The sequence below is a fragment of the Sphaerodactylus townsendi genome, linkage group LG01 (assembly GCF_021028975.2).
Source record: "Sphaerodactylus townsendi isolate TG3544 linkage group LG01, MPM_Stown_v2.3, whole genome shotgun sequence".
NCBI lineage: Eukaryota > Metazoa > Chordata > Lepidosauria > Squamata > Sphaerodactylidae > Sphaerodactylus > Sphaerodactylus townsendi.
This window is the reverse complement of record NC_059425.1, coordinates 100599652-100617345: the sequence shown is the minus strand read 5'-3', so window position 1 is coordinate 100617345 and position 17694 is coordinate 100599652. Positions and strand designations below refer to the sequence as shown.

General features: G+C 44.0%; 1 protein-coding gene across 4 annotated transcripts in view; it reads left to right on the top strand.

Annotated features, from left to right (window-relative positions):
- Nucleotides 1–16980: 16980 nt before the first annotated feature.
- TAB2 (TGF-beta activated kinase 1 (MAP3K7) binding protein 2) overlaps nucleotides 16981–17694 on the top strand; it is a 76665-nt gene continuing 75951 nt past the window's right edge. For all 4 annotated transcript variants that reach the window (XM_048489013.1, XM_048489032.1, XM_048489023.1 and 1 more), the window contains exon 1: nucleotides 16981–17343. The gene's annotated coding sequence lies outside the window, so the exon portion shown is untranslated. The remainder of the gene's footprint in view (nucleotides 17344–17694) is intronic.

The window sequence follows — 17694 nt, the reverse complement described above, 5'->3', positions numbered from 1 at the left end:
CCATATGCTAACAATACTCCACTCAACTGAATTTTGTGCAACTATCTGAATCGTTCATGTGTATATGTATATGTGTGTGTGTGTATATATATATGTATATATATGTATGTATATGTGTGTGTGTATATATATATATGTATGTGTATGTGTGTGTATAAGGGGATCGTGTGGATTTCTTTTCATGCAGATTTAATCAGATTTGCTAACATAACAGTTGAGCCATAATTCAATTATATAAAATCCCTTTAAAGGAAAAAATGCAGTGAAGAAGCATGCACTTGAACTTTTGCTTCATACCTTGCTTGTGACCTTGGTGTAGAATTGCACATTCTGAAACGTCAAATCACCTAGTAGAATACTTTGTGTAGGCCTCAAGGAGATGTTCCTCTCTTTCTTTTGGCCTTCATTTGAAATCAAGGGTGCCAAGTGGAATGCCACTCAAAGCTCAAGGAAAGAAATGAGGAACAGAATAAGCTTGGAGCAATATGGATCCAAAGACATTCCCCATCAAGATAGAACTTTGCTAAATCAAATTCACGAATTAGGATTTCTCACTTTTTCTTTTTAAACATCAAAACTGAGTAGTTATGTGATACATCTATGCTTAGCCCTGAAGGGCAAATAGCAGTTTTAAAGCAGTTTTAAAGCAATAACAATGTCATGGGAGAAACTCTTTTCCAAGGCCATGATACTGGTCCAGCTAAAATCTCTCTCTTTCATGGTGCTTTGAAATTTTAAAAAGTAGGAGATCTTGACTGCTTATCTCCCATGTTACAGCCTTTTGCCCCTTGATGTTTTTAGCTCAGTGTCAATTCATGCCTTTCCTGTCTCCCCAACCCTTCCCTAGACTTGGACTTTTCACTTGGCAGCCTTGCCTTAAAATGACAAAATGACATCTGTATAATCTTATAGACAAAATAAGAGTCTGATGGAGCCTGACAGGTTAGGGCTTGCAAGAGAAGGAATGGCTTCTGGATATGTAGAGGGTTTTTGCACGCACGCACACACACGCACACACACACCCCGTGTATTTGAAATTTTGCAATGCATTTCTTCTCTTCCTAATGACCAGACAGCATGCTAAAGATTTTTATGAATGGATCAGTTAGCATTAGACTTATGCTGACTAGCAATATAAGCATGTTGAAGAGCAGGATATGTAAGTCAACATTCAGCGTTTTGATTGGCTAAACTGTCAAATTCCAATTCTTCCTGCCTGGGTTAGGTCTCAATAGTGTTTGTTTTGATAAGTTTACTTTCTCTTCTTCTTGCTTAAGCTGACTGTCTACTTGTATTCCTTAACACAATGCCAAGTAATATGTGATGCTAAAATATAACACAGAGGAAAGGGAGATAACTGATGTGTTGAAGGGGAAAGATTTGTTTTAATCGGTAGTTTACTTCATGGAAAAAAAGAGTTCATTTTTAATAAAAACACAGTGCCAGACTCACCTGCGCTGTTGCTGCTGCCCGGGGGGGCGGGGGGGGGGTCCAAGGCCTGGGCACCTGCTGCATGGTGCCTAGCTGGCCTGGTCATTAGAGGCTGACTGGCACAGGGCATGTAGACATGGATAGTGGAGTCGGACATGTGGCCATATATGAACATGTGTGGCGGGGCCCTTCCTCTTTGTTCAGCTGGCTTCAGAGCTTCCCTCCTATCCTCCATCAGTTGCAAGGATTGTCGTGCTTGGTTGTTATGGGGATCTTCTTTGTTACTGTTGTCACAACTTGACAGGTCATGCATGGGGACTGATTCTTTTTTTGGGGGGGAGGAGCCTGCATGCTCCCTCTCCCTATTATTGGGGGGCTCTATAAGAGGCCTTGTGGTGGGACAAGCCTTGTTGCCTGCACCCCCTGGCAGCGGGGGGAGATCCCTTTAGCAACCAGTGCCCATTTGTCTCACTAACCTGCCACTCCAGGTTCCTCCAGCACTCAGGTTGGGGGGAAACATGCATTGGGTTCAGCAAACATGCTGCTCAATGATCAAGATCAGTTCCCTATGCTGAGCCTCTTCTTCTTTTAGCCTGTAATCAATAAACAAGCTGTGGCCAATTTTATCACCGTAACAAGTATCTTGCGCCTTCATTTGCAGGCCGATGGCTGCTCTGACCTCCTCGGTCAGCAACCTCCCACTGTAGTCTGTCGTAATCTTGGCATATATTTGCAGAACAATCTCTTTCTTTGCTATAATATGCCCTCAGTGGTATTCACATGGGTGTTTCCTGTTTCTAATCATCAGTGGGCCAAACTTTGAGACAATACACTTTAAAATGTTATGTTATTATTCTCTGAATTACCATTTAATTGTTTATTTAAAACAAAATTATGACAAAAAACATGTCATACTGGTAATAGGAATATGGACAGAAAATCTGGAATGTGTGTCAGGCTGAGAAAATTAGACATCAAGAGGTTATTAGTGCAACTGTAGTGAGGTAATAGTTAATTTGAAAAGGCTCTCAAGTTAGACTAATCAAAGTCAAGAGGTAGAGTAAAGGACACACTGCACCAGATTTTTGCATTCAAATTGAGCCAGCAAGGACAGTGAAATGAGAGGCCTTTCCTTCAGCAGTACTTCCTACTGGCTTGTAAACTGCTCATGCGGATATTGACATCGCAGCTCTTGTAGCTGTGTATGATTCCGGACCCTGAACAGGGAACCATTTGTGGAATGCCAGACAGATGGGCAGTCCTTTGTTCTGCCAGTGGCAGTAACCTGCTTGGGGAAGTAGGAAATTATCCTATGGTGGAAGCTCTCCATTCCTGTAAAAAGGTGAGCAGGACGATCAAAGCAGTGCCAGCCATTTGTTGGTTCCCAGACTCAAGGTATCAGTGTTTGAACAGCCCTATTTTGAATCCTCTGTCTTGGGAAAGGGCTGGGGCTCAAAGGGCTGTGGTCTGTTACAAAAAAAGATATATAGACTTAGTGGCCCCTTAATCATGAAAATATTTTTATTCCAGATTATATTTTTGTGAGTCAGAGCTCATTTCATCAGATGCCAGACACAGAGTAGGCAATACCGACCTTGCTGAAACTGTGGTCTGACATAATAATAAGGCAGCTTCTTGTGTGTTCATGCCCCCAGATATTGCTGGCATGCCTAGGATAATATTTAATACAAACCAGCTAATGCCAGGGCAAGAACCCCACTAAAGCAAATCTGAGGATTTCAACTGATTTAAATGTTATTGAATCAGACAATCAAGTAACAATATGGAAAATCTACACCACCTCAAGTATGTAAAATAAGGCTGCTGGAGATAGTACCACATGAGGAAGGCAAGTAAGGCAAGGATTGTTCATGTGGTTACAGTATAACTGGTAAGAGTTTGTATCATTTCACTGAGGCTGTTAACTGGCATGCTGATGCAAGCAAATTAAATCCATTTCATTTGATCACATTAATGCATATAAGCTATATAAACTAGTATACAGATGGAGTCTCAGTGAAAACCAGGATTCTTGCTGAAGTCTTCATACAAATGACTGGGGAAGTTATTTTTCTGACACAAAATATTCCTAATAGTATTTATTTTTTGTTTGTTTTATACATGGGTAATGCTGCCCCAAAGAGCCCTCTGCCTCTCTCAGAGAAATTAAAGAAAACAAACCCAATATAAAAGCTCTTTCTGTGTTTTTCTAGTGATCGAGAAAGTTTCCTTCTTAGAATACAGGCTCTTTTCACTTGGCCTCAGTCACAACCTCTTTATGGTATAAGGGCCTTTTGTGACTCTAAATAGCATTTAGTTTGACAAAGTGACAAAATCCTTATTTTCAGAGTATGGAGTACAACACAGAGAAAAAAACTGGCCTGATAATTTAATGCAGTTTTCCAAGGATGTAGGTAAGAGGGTTCCCCCCCCCCCCGCGCATTACATATCCGAAGCTCCACCCCCGTTTGTGCGTTTTTTGTATTTTGTGGGTTTTTTTTCAGTTTTTGGCTTGCAGAGAGTGCAACTGTTAAGCTAGCAGCACCTAAATTTCAGGGATTGTTTGAGAGACTCTCCTGACGATACCACCCAGGTTTGGTGAGGTTTGCTGCAGGGGGTACAAAGTTATGGAGTCCCAAGGGGGGTTCCCATTCCACATTGTTTCTAATGGGAGCTAATAGATGGGGGCTACACCTTTGAGGGTCCATAACTTTGAACCCCCTGAACCAAACTTCACCAAACCTGGGTGGTACCATCAGGAGAGTCTCCTAAAGATACCCTGAAAGCTTGGTGCTGCTAGCTTAACAATTGCACCCCTGACAGCAGGCACCCCCCAAATTTCCCCAGATTCTCCTTTTAAATCCCCCTCCCCTTCGGCATAGATTTAAAGGGAGAATCTGAGGTCCCCAGTTTTAAACATTGAAAGTGATGCTGTTTCAGGGTGGGGGATAATCCACCCCCAAACAGCATCACTTTCAATGTTGTTTTAACTGGGGATCCCAGATTCTGCCTTTAAGGTGGATTTAAAAGGAGAATCTGGACTCCCTAGTTTAAACACCATTTAAAATGATGCTGTTTTGGGGTGGATTCCAGCATCACAGCAGCCACCCGGGGGACCCGCAAAATTTTGCACCAGGCTCCATTTCCCCTAGCTCAGGGGTAGGGAACCTGCGGCTCTCCAGATGTTCAGGAACTACAATTCCCATCAGCCCCTACCAGCATGGCCAATTGGCCATGCTGACAGAGGCTGATGGGAATTGTAGTTCCTGAACATCTGGAGAGCCGCAGGTTCCCTACCCCTGCCCTAGCTACACCTCTGCCCGGAGGGGAGGGCAGAAGAGAGTGCCGGTTGCCAGCTGGGAGACCAGCCAGTTGGGGGCGGGGCGGGGCGGGCAGAGCCTGCCATCCCTGGCCTCGGAGAGCTGCTTTTATAAGCACTGAGGCCAGGGCAGGGCTTGGGGAGGTGTGGCCATGCCCCCAGGGGTGGGTGGTGGTGTGGCCCCTCCCCCCTGAACCCACCCCATAAAAATCTATACCTACGGCCCTGCAGTTTCCTGAACTGTTCAACCATTTAGTAGTGGGTTTTCAGTCAGTTTAGATCAAACAATATTTTAACTCAGTAAGCAGATATGTAATATCACAGAAGGATAAGCTAAAGGCTCAACTTATTAGCATGTTCTTTAATTAACACAAATTTACTACACCCAGGAAGTGCATTGCACCTTCTTTGAACCTAGAATCATAAGAGGTAGTGGAGACTACAGATTTGACTGATTTTGGTGATCATTTGCAGAATACGGTGATGCCACAAGAGCAAAGCCACCAACTAGCTGTTTCTGCAGTAACTGGGCTGAAATTAACTACTATTACAAAGGGGCCAGCTTTGATAATTTTTAGGCAACAAAGTGAGCATAGGCTGTTATTAACGGGTTTTCAGTCATTCTTCCTAGGGACATGAATTTAATGTTGCTGTTACCCTGTTTCCCTGAAAATAAGACATCCCCTAAGAATAAGACGTAATAGAGGTTTTGCCGAAGTGCTAAATATAAAGCATCCCCCAAAAGTAAGACATAGCGAAGTTTTTGTTTGGAAGAATGCCTGTCGAACAGAACACCAGAGCATGTGGCTGTGGAGCGGAAAAATAAGACATCCCCTGAAAATAAGACATAGTGCATCTTTGGGAGCAAAAATTAATATAAGACACTGTCTTATTTTTGGGGAAACACGGTAGTGATCCAGATGGAAATAAGATTTACAGTGATGAATGACATAACTTTTCACAGGATAACACAACCAAATTATTATTGTGGAATATGAATAGCTGGCATAGCAAACAAAGGGAGTGGAAGATGGTAGAAATGCTAAGTAATTTCCATACCAGGATGGCTGGGAGGATAACATGAGGGGAAAACAGTGAATGATACCTTAAGGTTCTTGGGGGTAAAAATATAATAGCACTCTAATAGAATGGAGGAGTGTGTAATCACTTATTTCACATACTTGAACCAACCACAAACCAGGCAGAATGAGATCTATGGCAGCAGCCATTCATGCTTACAAAATAAAGAACCATTAGTCAAAGGATACAGAGAAGGAAAATACATGCAGGCATGTACTGGAACACTGTACTTCCCACCAGTCTAATTTATCTCTTTGCAAGGGCCAATTTTATGCTTCAACATGGCCTAATGATTATAATCAAATCCCCACTGAGAAATTAAGCTGGATACTTCCCGGTTCCAAAAGAAACAGCACCTTTTTCATCACAGTTTCGGCCTTTCCACTGCAGCGTGTGTCTAGTGAAGACCGTGATGTCTATCATGGTTTCAAACAATGTAACATTCCCCATGAACACGCGATCTGCTCACCAGGTCTGTTCTTCCTCATCCTGATTGGCTGTTGTGTTGTGTTGGGGCGGGAACTTTTTTTAAAAAAATTTCATGCATCTACGTCACTACATAGATGCGTAGGCAGAATTTCCCCACCTCTGACTGGCTATTGTGTTGGAGCGGGAACACTACTCCGCCCCTGATTGAAAATTCATGTTATTCTTATTCTCATTTTAATGGTCGAATGTAGTCACACATAAACAATTTATCAATAGTTTTGATAATTTATCAATTAAACAATTTATCAATAGTTTCAAAGTTTTGTATTTACGTTTCTTCATAGCCACACCCAGTGTGGCACAAAAAACTGGCTGTGCGCGCTCTGCGCACAGCCCACTGCACTCTGATTGGCTGGAAAGTTCAAAGGGCGAGAACAATAAGCCGCATCTGTCCCCTGTTTCTCCCCACCAAACCGGCTTCAGTGAATGATTTTAAAAAGGTGCACTTTAATGCAGGTTCCAGAAAAACGCATGATGAGTGGCGGGGGAGGGGGGACACACATGCCAGAACCAGGATGAAGCCGTATTCAGCACTTAAGCTGTGGGGAGTTCTTGCTTATACCATCATTTTTCACGTGACTATTACATGATGAATTGACCGTGGGGAATCGCCCTATAATACATATAGAGCCATCACCTAATTTCTTTATGATAAAGTTCTGGATATTTAAAATAAAACAGTGACAGGTGATGTAAATTTTGCTCACAGAATAACCATAATCTCAACCATTGTGGAAACATCCAATAAAAGTGCTGAGTATTTTGTTCATGCAGCTCTTATTAAACATCACAGTCTCTTTTAAAAAAACTCATCCATACTTTCTGGCAGAATTAGACCTAGTTCTTTTCTACTATGCTTCTGATTTCTTTTTTTCTAATAAATATTAGAGCTTGCAGGGATATAATTTTACATTTTATTCTGCCTCTTATCTCCAAGAGCAGTAAGGTCTGAAGTTTCTAACTTGGTTCGTGATGCACCTTGCATGGTGTACATAAATGAATATTACAACCTAAATGTGTAATTAAAACTATTTGAAAAAATTAGATAGGCTGAAATAGGAACTTCAGGACATTCTGTCAGCATCTGGCATCTGCCTTAGGAGTGTCATGAAGCGCTACTGCCTTAAGAACTTGGCAAGCAGATAGTTGGCCCTGATGTACTTTGCAGCATGTGGAGGAGCCTGAGAACTGTTTAATTACAGAGCATAGCAATTCCTAGAAATTCCTGCCACCATCCCAAATTTTTATAAACATGCAAGGTATTTTAAACATTATTTTACTGTATCCTGTACCTGCTGCCTTTCCCTCCAGCTGTGGTTGTGCCCACCATCCTCTGTTGGAATTCCAAATGGCTGCAAAGGTTGAAAAAAGACTTCTGTTTTAGGGGGAATTTGCTGTTCTGTGTGCTCAACATAGCAGACTGGATCTCCTTGTTCTGCTAGTGTTCATTTTGATCTGTGGAGGTGACCACATTTTTCATTCTGCCATGTCTAGAAACCAGCTAGAGTTACTCTTCATTTTTCCTAATGTGACAGACAGTCCAAAACAAAGTCTGTATCATTTTAATGTCTTGGTAGGTTCAGTTTTACTAAACTCAGTCTCAATCCACTCTGCCAGTAGCCACTACGCCAGTGTGTAATGCCAAATCTGGTATCCCAGAACAGAGGAATTTGCCCTGTTTTAAAATCTGCATAATGCTGTTATAGTTGAGGTGTCTGAGTTTCTGATATGAATGGCTGACTATTTTTAGAAAAAATTCCTGATGTTATTTCAGCTGCATATTTTTAAAATGTTAAGCTCTCTCATCATTAATGTATTTGATTTACTGGTCTAGAAGATGGCAGAATTCCCCATTCTGGCCTTTCTGAATATACCACACATTCTGCATAACCTTACATTTCACTACTGTGGTAGCTCACACTGCATGCAAAATTAGGCTTTTATTTTTGTTTGAGACCTTACTTAGAATGCTAGGTTGAACATAGATATTTTTTAGCAGTATGAGTCTACACAGGGAGTGTCATAAATAATTTAGCTTAAGTGAATGCTGAAATTAGTTAAGGCTCCACATTGGTTGGCTCCAAGTCATCTATTTCCAGTCAGATATGTGTAAGTGCTGTTTGGCAGAAGCCCAACCTTTACTCAAAAACTGGGGGGACAACAACAAATATAATCTTTATTTAACAGCATATGTGTGATCACTGGGCTTTAAATGTATTACTTAGCGCTCATTGTAATTTCAGCAAGTGAATCAAACAGAGGGATTCTTAAGGACAGAGAACTAAAAGAATAAAACAACTAATGAGATATATGTTTGTGTAATATGGGCAAGCATTTTGGATGGGAAAAGGGAAATGTATCATGGCATTATCTTGCAAGGCTGTTGACTCACCATACAGTAAAGTATAGTAACATACTATGGTCTGAACCTGTTCAAGACTTCAATTTGGTTCCCACAGTGCTTTGATAGGTCTTATTTCTCATTTACTTTTCACTTTTTTAGAACAATGTCATGTGCTTTCTTTCCTACTCCCTATCTTTTATTAAAAATAAAATAACAATCAAGATAATGACATCATTAACACATTTTTGAGTCCACAACAATGATGTATTCCATAGATTATTAAAATGCATTACAAGAGCTGCATGTCTAAGAAAGTATTACATGGAAGCTGGAATGTTTTTGTAGAACTTCTTTCCCAGAGTATGTCTGCAATATATTAGTAGATAAATAAAGGACAAGTGACATGCCTCCCATGATGACCAAAAATGATACATGTCCTTTGAAGCACATGAACACTGAATGACCTTTTAAATCAGTCTTCAACCTTCTACTGATTCAGAAATCCAGTTTAAGCTCATTTAGAACTGCCATCAGGAATCTCAGAAGAGCTATGAGCCAGCTGTTCAAAGGAAGTAAAGGCAGAGCTGCAGAGTCAAAGGAGAAGTGCTTGCATTGCCGGTAGCTATGGCAGAAGGCCAGGGGCAGAGCGAGGGGGAACTGTGCCCAGGGTATGCGCGCGCCCTGCGCCTCTGCTGCGGCACCACCTGCCCCTGCCCCGGAACACCCCCTCTACACCCCTGTCACGCCACATGCCCGGGGTGTTGTGTCCCCCTTGGCACTACGCCACTGCAGAAGGCTCTGTGAGATGGAGCCATTTGCATCTGAGGAGGATTGAGCTCTTGCAGGATCCCTCACCTTCATCAGCTAGGACTTTCTGTATAAACTCTGCCTTTGGCTTGGCTCTGCCTGGTATGCAACAAGTGTACTTGCTGGTAAGCTCCACATGCCTGGTCTCTCTTGTGCAGAATAAATGTACTACCAACTATGAACACACATCTAGGGAGAATTTTTTCTCTCTTTCTCACCATCAGGATCTCGGGAACTGTGAACTCTATTCCTGATGCTGCTCAGTATGTGCTTGGATTGTTTCAGTTATCCCTGTTTTCACTGGGGTTTGGTAATTAGGTATCAGTGGTCAGCATCTGCTAGCTATTAACCTCAGCTGCCTTCAGAATGGGACTCCCACTTAGTGGGGTTGAGAAGGTCTGCACAGTTGTGCTTCAGCAAGGGCTCTTCCCATTTTCAAATGCAAGTCCAATGACTGGGCTTGCCAACTCACTTGCTCTAGTAGAGCTGCCATGCCTCTGCGGGCTTCACTGACAGACAGCAGAATCACAAGGACAGTTGTTTCTCTCACTGTAGGAATGTGATATAACAGTGATCATCATATGTTCAGCAGCTTGCAATAGTGCAAAAGCCAGGCCAGGTCTTTTGAGTTGGCATCCCCACAGCAGATTATCACGTTGGTCACTGCCATTGTTGGTTGTGTAGTGGGCTCAGCAGGTGTTTGACACTGCACTGTGAAGGGGGTCCATTCCTATCTTTACCTCTGCTGGAGGCTTGCCTGGAAAGAGTAAAAAGAGATACCAAGCCAGTAATGAGTAGAGTTGTGCAGTACCAATAAACCATAAGTGGATTTGAACACTCTGCATGTGCTATAAACTTCAGAGCAGCCTGAGTGGCACCACATAGATGCTCTTCCAGTGTGCTTAACTCCTTGCCTTTCTGTTTGGATTTTCCAGGAAAGAGTCACATGTTGGGGGAGATAGTGATGTTAACTGAGCCAAGATCCTTTGTAGAGAGTTATGTTAGAACTCTGTTGTGTATCTCTAGGCTTCCCCCCTGAGGTTTAGTCATAAAGAAAGGCTTTGAGTGTTTGGCCAGCAGTTGAGGTGGCTGGAGATCACCCCCAAATATGGCTGTGTTCCCTATTTCCTCTGCTTGCCTGTGGGGCTACACCAGCATGTCATTATGACAGTGTTCTACCAGTGTGCATCTCCAGGGTATCTCCCTTGTCCTGCATTGTGCATATATTATCCTGTGCCCCCTCTATACAAGACACTGCTAACAATGGTTGAGAGAAGATGAGGTGCTGAGTCAATACACAATGCCTATACGTTGTGGGGTGGCAGCCTGCTCAGCTCATGTTCTCTGGCAGCGGATGTGCCTGCCAAGCCTGGCCTCCACTTACCCTTCTGACCTGCGGGAGTGAGGGTAGTCTAAATAACCAGGCAGGGACTCCTGCTCCCTTGCCTAAAACATAAAGATAGCCAGCTCTTGTGAGACAACATAAAATGCTGTATGTGGCTGTTGCTAACCCCTCACATTTTGCTATTTATTTTCTGGTAATATGCACATCTGCAACAAAGAATGAGAGAGAATCCTGTGGGACTACAACAAATTGATTTCTAGAGAGAAGAGAGATTGGATCAAGATCAAAATGCTTGAGTATATTTTCCAAATATATATAGTATGTTTCCCCAAAAGTTATTTTGACAAAAATATAAAAAATATGCAGCACAACAACACAAATATGATTCAAGTTCACTGGCATAAAGCTAAGTTTGTAGTTTAATGTCTAGAAAAAGAGATGGAACAATTTGGGATAATTTTAGAATCTATCAGGTTACACAGTATTTTTAGATTTTAATACAGTCTGTTTTGACCCAAATGCAGTTAAAACTCCTCTTTTAACTTGGATATGCTGTGCAAAGTGCCATTAAGACTAGACACTATAAATTAAAATTGGCATAGAATTTCTGGGGAAGAAACTAAACTGGAGACGATAATTTTGATTTTCGTAAGATAGCAAAATGCTAAAAATGCCACAAATCTTTTCAAATAGAATCAAGAAGGCAGGTTTCAAAATTATTCCATACTGTTTCATGCTTTGTGGTCCAGTGAAAATCCATCAGCAGAAACAGCGTATTTATCAGATATGAAAATACTGTATGCACTGTGGCAGTTAATTTTATTTAACTTTTGTACCACAGACCTCTTCTGAGCTAGAATATCCCAACATAGAAGCAGGGTCCAAGACAGGCTCACAACCCAAGTCTCAAAACAATCTGTGCTGCAGTCAGGCAGGAGGTAGAGTGTGTCTGGACAAGCCAGAGTCAAGGCAGGCAGCACATGAGGCATAGTCAACCAATCCAGAGTCAGGACAGGCAGCAAGCACAGGCATAGTGATACCAGTCCAATCAAGACAGGCAGCAAGCAAAGGTGTGATTAAGACAGTCCAAAGTCAAGGCACAGAAAGGAGATCAGGCAGACAGGCTGAGAGCCGAAGATCAGATTGCTTCTGTCCCTTTGTTACAGTGCAAACATTACTTCCTTTCAACTCAGATAGAAACATTCCAATGGTTTCTCTCTACGCTAAAATGTGGGTCTAAATAGGTACCTTTCTATATTATGTCACGTCAGTAGATAGTACACTTAACTATTTTCAAATATAACTCCAGTAATTATTTTTCCTATATACGCCTCTGAATGCAGGAGTACGGAAACACATGTTTACCAGATAAGGCTCTGCCACTCAGGTAGAGGAGTGGGGAATCGAATCTGGTTCTCCAGATTAGAATCCACCTGCTCTTAACTACTATACCATGCTGTTTAGAATTTACTAGCAATAAGTATCCTCAATAATCTATTTTTACAAGCCATAATCTTAAAGCAGAATATTCTGCATTGGATTTCTGTAACAACAACTATAACTATGTTACTTATGTACCAACAACACTTTATTGAATGAGAGTTAAAATGTAATCGTTGAGTCTGAGTCTACATCCAACTGTCAAACCCAACAACTGTCATACAATCTGCTCCAAGATTCCATTCTACTTAAAGCAACAGTGACATGGACATAATCACATATCTTTCCATTTTGTTATTTGATTTTTTAAAAAAACTGGTGAGATTTGCATTTCATGGAAGGAAAGGGCAATTATGCTGATATAGCTGTTATTAAATTAATAATGTTACTAATACATCCCACTTTTCAGCCAAAAACAGACTCTCCAAAAAACGTGCATGAATGAAAAATCTAGCATAAATTAAACAATTCAATGAATATATTCACTGGGAGAAGGATTTTGAACAAAGCTGCATCTGGACAAGGTGGCTTCTTTGTCCTACTCCTCTGGTCCCATCAATGTCAGCTAGAAGTTTGACACAAGGGTTCTCGGCTGGAGCTAGATCAAAGCTGGGTGGCAGGCTTCTTGGCTGCTGGGTATTCTTTCTGTTGGTTCATTGCTGACAGCAGGAAGTTAGGAAGGGGCAGAGTTTTGGCTGGAGGAGGAATAAAATCTTACCTCCCAAAATCAAGCTAAGCACTTTGCTGGAACCACTGGTATGTGTTTTTGAACATCTTGCTGAACATTTGATATCACCTGTGGCTTTTTGAGAAAAGGAGCCCAGTAAATCTTATGAGAATCTGCCTATTTGTGTTTAAGTTTTTATGTTCCATAAATAGCACAGCTGTGACTTGATGTTATATTACATTGTGTAATGGTTTGGAAATTACCTAGCATAAAGTGTGGATCCCACCCTGATTAGAATAAATATCTGACCCACATGTAGCCTTGAAGGAGAAAGGAAGAATTGGATTTTCTTTGGTTGCCAGGGCTATTTGTTTGGTGCCTTGAAAGAGATGAAAATAACTGACAAAGAGCATTGTTACCACAGCACAGGTATAGGAAACTGTCCTAATTTTGCTGATTACTGCTGATGTGTGTTAAGAAGAGACTACTGCTAGTCCAAAAGCTGATTTGCTCGGACAATTAAAACTGCTGAAAGAGCTGAAGTCTATTTTCCTGACTGGGGAAGCCTAGGGTTTCCAGAATCAGAGGTACAGTACGCACTGTATTTCCTTATACTAGCGGTATCTTCTATAGTTAACACGTACCCATTTGTCAGACTCTGCCAAACCATTCAGGCGGCTGAGGTCAGCTATCCAGCCAGGGACTCTTTCCAACTTTCTCAGGTTCTATGTTGCTTCACTTCAGAAATCATGTGGTGTGTTAACTTACCCACTCTCCCAGCCATTCAGTTATGTGAATAGGGATGTTTCACCTCAAATAGGGCTTCTGTCCGGTCCAGATATTTTTATTAAATCAAGGCAGAAATTTGAATTGATACTTTTGGCATTTTTTTAAGATGCAAGATTTTAATTTGTTCTTTCTGCAGCTCTTTCTGTCTAATAGTAATTGCTTCTGTGTGATAGGCTGCCTTCTCCCTGGGGCAAAGGGGAAATGGCGGCGGTGCCCTGCTCTGTGCCGCCAGCTCTTGCGCCGTGGGAGCCGCCGACACAGAGCAGGGAACCTCCTCTGCCCCTGGGAGAAAGTGACTGCCTTCCCCCTGGGGCAGAGGGGGAATGGCGGCGGTGCCCTGCTTTGCGCTGCTGGCTGCTGCATTTCCCATCTTCGATTTATATACAAGTCAATAAGTTTTCCCAGTTTTTTGTGGTAAAATTAGGTGCCTAGACTTATACTTGGGTAGACTTATACATGAGGTAAACACTTTGAACATTTGCAGACAATCTGTGGAGCTGTGCATTGATCAGGTTGCACTGTGGCTGTTTTTGCCCTACTGCAATATTCCAGCATATATGCATTACCTTAATAGGTAAGTCCCAATAGACCAGAGGTTGTACAGTTGACTGTAGGGATGAGCCCCGCGAACCCAGCAGAGCCTCAGAAAGAGCGCAGGAATGCCTGTGCCATCTGTGCCCTTCTGGGTGCACACGCTCACCTCTCCCCCAAGCCCCCGTGAGTCATAGGTCATGAGATACCTGACTCACGGTCACAAGACATCCCAGACAAAGGGACAAAGGGGCGCTAGCCCCCAGGTATGGATTAGGCCCAGACAGGAACGTTTCCTCCCGCACGTAGGCAACCCCATGAGTCACATACTGTACAGTATTCTCATGCTCTCCTGCCTCCCGATCCGCCCCTATGAAACCCTAATAAAAGGTGCCAGGGACCAGACCACGGCAGAGTTGCCAGATCCACGGATCATGCTTCCTGCCACTGGCTCTCTCCACCGGATATCGCTGCATCTCGCCTCTTCCTCGCGACCCTCGCGGGCCGACTTCAGTTGACTGTTATGTTCTATAAAGAATTGAGCTTTCTAAGCATTCAGCCTTAGGGATGCCAACTCCAGAAAATTCCTGGAGATTTGGAGGCAGTTCCTGGGGATGGCAGGAAACTCAGCAGGGATGTAATGCCATAATGGGATGTAATGTCTATCCTCTGGTTGCCATTTCTTCCAGGGGAATTAATCTCTGTCATCTGGAGATCAGTTATAATTCTGGAAAACCCCAGGCTCTACCCAGAATTTGGCAACCCTATATCAGCCTAGTACCTGAATTCATGCTGCTGTAGGGCCACTGCCTTGGGGATGTTAGACCTATTGGACTGGATCCAAAGCACCAACAGTGGAGTTAAACTGTCAGAAAAGGATTTCCCCTCCTCCCCCTCCTGTCAGTTATATTAGCCACCTAGCTGAATTCTGCTCCTGGGGTCAAGAGTGGAGAGGAGGTGGTGGTACTCTCTCCTTCTCTGATGCTGGAAGTGTCATTATGCAAGAAGAACTGCACCTTTAAGACAGACAGATGGACATATATGGCACCTGGTGGGCCACTGCGAGTAGCAGAGAGCTGGACTAGATGGACTCTGGTCTGATCCAGCTGGCTTGTTCTTATGTTCTTATGTTCTTATATGTGTGGCGGTCCAATGTCAATGTTGTGCGTATTGAGGACGGACCATGGTTCATCTGCAGAGTATCTACTTGGTATGAAGAAAGTCACAAGTTCAGCCCAGTGAAAAAGGGCCAGATGATGGGAAAGACCTCTGGCCGAGACCACAGGCAGCCCCTGCCAGTCTTAGTGGACAATACTGACCTGGATGGACCAGTGGTCTAATTCAGGATAAGGCAGCTTCTTATCTTCCGTTTATTTGTGCTGCCCCCACCCCTGCATTCTCTCTATATGGCAGCTGCCCCCACCCCTGCATTCTCTCTATATGGCAGCTTGCTGGGGTACCTAAAAACACAGAATGTGTATCAAACACTATATTTAGCCCCTGATTGCAACTAATTTTGAAAGGCGCCAAAATGTCTCTGGTACTCAGTAACTGGATCAGAGCATAGTGAGTTTTAATGAATATGTATTCATGGTTGCAGAATCAAACGTTTTTAAGTATCAGAATTTCTCAGTAGAGAATGACTTCACGGTCCTCTAAGCAAGCCAATTTGACCATATATTTTAACTAGGAATCCCTTGCTTACATCATGTGACATTCTTAAGAAATAGTACAAACAGGGTTTTAAAAAAATCTTTTCTTCCCCCTTCATTTTTACTATTCATCCTATCGTGTAAATTTAAATTGCTTGAAAGGGATGTAAAAAATGCAGTCAGAAGGAGCTGTGGCAAACACATGCCAAAGAAGGTCAGAGACATTAATTATACCTTAGGCCTTTTCCGGTATTGCCTTTTCCCATGTCGCCCAAATTATGCCTGTTCCTGTATCGCCAAATCAGGTTCCTCTGTTCTTTGAAGGAGAACCTGCTAGTAAGCCCCAGCCCAAAGAATGCCAGGCTGGCCTCAACAAGGGCCAGGGCCTTTTCGGCTCTGGCCCCCACCTGGTGGAATGGACTCCCAAGTGAGATCAGGGCCCTGTGGGATCGGAGTTCTTTCCTGCAAGACGGAGTTCTTTCCACCAGGGCCCTGTGGGATCGGAGTTCTTTCCTGCAAGACGGAGTTCTTCCACCAGGCATTTTCTAGGGGCTGGCTGGGCTAATATCTATTATTATTGGCCTCCTGGGGGATAGTTGGGGTTACGTCACCACTCACCATCATCATGAATGATTGCTGAATTTGTTGTATCAATATATTTTACATATTTATTGCTATTTTAACTATATCCTGTTTTATTGTTGTATAGCTGCCCTGGGCACTTCGAGGATGGGCGGGGTATAAATTCAATAAATAAATAAATTATGGTTGCACTTCGCCGAATGCACGCAACTCTCCCCGCTCTGTGTTTAAATCACAAGTAGCACTTTATCCTGCTCCTTGAAGGGTGGAAGCAGAGTGGATTTCTCGCGCAGACATCCCCCGAGGAAGCTGAAAAAGAACCCATTCTGCTGTCAAATTTGACCCCTGCTCTGTTCAGCATGATTAGCCGTTGCCAAGGCGACGGAGACGATTACCCCCGCCTCCCTCTTACTCTCGGCCTGCCCCCTCCTCCTCCTCTTTCATGGCTCTCCCGTTAGCACTCGGGGCAAGATATCGCGAGGGTTGCCAAGCGTAGTGGCCGCCATATTGTGTGACACTATTTTGATTTGGCCTCGGCTGGCTGAAACGCGCAGCGGGAGGAGGAGGAGGAGAAGGAGGAGGGAGGCGGCGGGGGAGGGACGGGAGCGGCTGGGAAGCCGGAGCGATTCCAAACGGAGTCGGGAGCGGCGCCCACGAAACACCCGCCCCGGCCGTTCCCGCCCTCTTCTGCCCGCCACCCCAGGAGCGGCAGCACGGAACCCCCTTTCCTCCCTCCCCCGGTGGCGGCGGGAGGAGGAGGAGGCGGCGGCGGCGGAGTGGCTGGTTGGAAGAAGGGAAGGCTGCAGTGGCGGCGGCGGCGGCGGCTGTGGGAGGCGGAGGAGCAGCCGGCGAGGAGGAGGAAGAAGGGTAAGGCTTACCCCGCGGAGGTGGGCCTGTTGGCGGCTGGCTCCCTTCATGGCCAGGCACTCGGCCCGGAGGCCCGTCAGGCAGGGGATCCCTCTCCCCTGGCTGGGCCCACACCCGACCGCCTTCTCCCAGAGGGAAGGGAAAGGCTGCTAGGGAATCCCGAGGGCAGGGGCGGTCCTGGCCCACACTTGCCACAGGGCTCCGGCGAACCGCTTCTTGCTAGCGCTGCGATGCCAAAGCCGGGGGGGAAAGGCTGGCGGCGGTTTCCTTTTAAAGGTAGGAGCCCGTGAAAGGGCTTGGCTGAGGTCGTCTGGTGAGTATGGATGGGTTGGGGTTTGGAGCCAGGTTCAG